This window comes from Babylonia areolata, chromosome 19 (genome assembly GCF_041734735.1).
Source record: "Babylonia areolata isolate BAREFJ2019XMU chromosome 19, ASM4173473v1, whole genome shotgun sequence".
Lineage (NCBI taxonomy): Eukaryota > Metazoa > Mollusca > Gastropoda > Neogastropoda > Buccinidae > Babylonia > Babylonia areolata.
The window spans coordinates 46,897,930-46,899,721 of NC_134894.1; the positions used below are offsets into that span (position 1 = coordinate 46,897,930).

General features: G+C 52.9%; 1 non-coding gene across 1 annotated transcript; it reads right to left on the bottom strand.

Moving 5' to 3' along the window:
- Positions 1 to 1,408: 1,408 nt before the first annotated feature.
- Positions 1,409 to 1,527, bottom strand: LOC143294424 (5S ribosomal RNA). The gene has a single exon (XR_013056909.1). It is a non-coding gene; the product is annotated as a 5S ribosomal RNA (ribosomal RNA).
- Positions 1,528 to 1,792: the final 265 nt, after the last annotated feature.

Here is a 1,792-nt window from a genome sequence, read left to right on the forward strand (position 1 = left end):
CCGAAAGCTCTCCGATGAACGTGCCTGTTTGGTTGTTCTGATGATTTTATCCAGTTCTATTTTCATCCATCTTTCATTGCCCCCCTTTCCCCTGTCTCCATTACGATTTCTCAGTCGGTCGCACTCGCCACCTCCACCACACATTTTACACACACACACTCTCTCTCTCTCTCTCTCTCTCTCTGTATCTCTGTGTGTGTGTGTGTGTGTCTCTCTCTCTCTCTCTCACGCCGGCACACTCAACACACACAATCATACATGTAGGCCTACGCGCGCGCACGTACACACACAAACATACATGCACACGCGCGCGCGCGCGCGCGCGCGCGCGCACACACACACACACACACACACACACAAACACACTCAGACATAGGCCTACATACATATACTTACAAGTACTCCCACGCGCAGACACACACACACATAGACAGACACACACGCACGCACGCACACCCGGGCCGTGGCACACACACACACACACACGCACGCACGCACGCATGCACGCACGCAGTTACCTCCATTGATTGATCTTCTCTATTTAGAATGGAAATTCCAGTAGAACTTTCAGCCAACATCGACAGTCTTCTTTCATCCAGCACTGGGTATGAAACCCATTTCCTCCACGCCACTTGATCTCGGCCCAGCTATGCGGCATTGGACTGAAGAGAGAGAGAGACAGAGACAGAGACAAAGACAGAGAGAGAGAGCACAAGAGAGTCAGAGAAAGAGAGAAGGCAGAAAGAGGGAGAGAGGGAGAGAGAGACACAGAGAGAGAGACAAAGAGAGAGAAAGAGACACCGAGAGAGAGAGAGAGAGAGAGAGAGAGAGAGAGAGAGAGAGAGAGAGAGAGACGGAGACAAAGACAGAGGGAGAACACAAGAGAGTCAGAGAAAGAGAGAAGGCAGAGAGAGACAGACAGAGAGAGACAGAGAGAGAGAGCGACAGAGACAGAGACAGAGAGAGAGACAGAGAGAGAGACAGAGAGAGACAGAGACAGAGACACACACACACACACGCGCGCGCGCGCGCACACACACAAACGCACATACACACACACGGCCACACACACGCGCGCGCGCATACACACACATACACACGCAGAGGGGTAGAGAGAGGGACAGAGAGAAAAAGAGAGACAGAGAGAAAAGAGGGAAGCATCTCCTCACAAGAGAGAGAGAGAGAGAGAGAGAGAGAGAGAGAGAGAGAGAGAGAGAGAGAGAATTAGGACAAGAGAGAGGGAAGACAAGAGAGAGAGTGAGAGAGTTTCAGTTCAGTTTAGTTGTTCAAGGAGGCGACACTGCGTTCGGACAAATCCAAATCCATATACGCTACACCACATCTGCCAAGCAGATGCCTGACCAGCAGCGTAACCAAACGCGCTTAGTCAGGCCTTGAGAAAAAAGGTTGCCAACAGCACCTAGTGTTCCCAGGCGGTCACCCATCCAAGTACTAACTGGGCCCGACGTTGCTTAACTTCGGTGATCGGTCAAGAACCGGTGTTTTCAACGTGGCATGGCCGTTGGCGCGTGAGCGAGATAAGTTGAAAGAGAGAACACTGAACACTGAATTGTTTATTGTACATCGGCCATAGGCCCTTATACGAACACGGGGAGGTGTGGGGGGGGGGGGGGGGGGGGGGGGGGGGGGGGGGTTAGGGGGTTGTGGGGGGGGCATAGGGGAGCGAGGGGGTAGGAGGTAGGGAAATGGGATGGACGTGGCAGCAGAAAGAGAGAGAGATGGAGAGACAGAGATAGGGAGGGAGAGAGAGAGAGAGAGAGAGAGAGAGGGG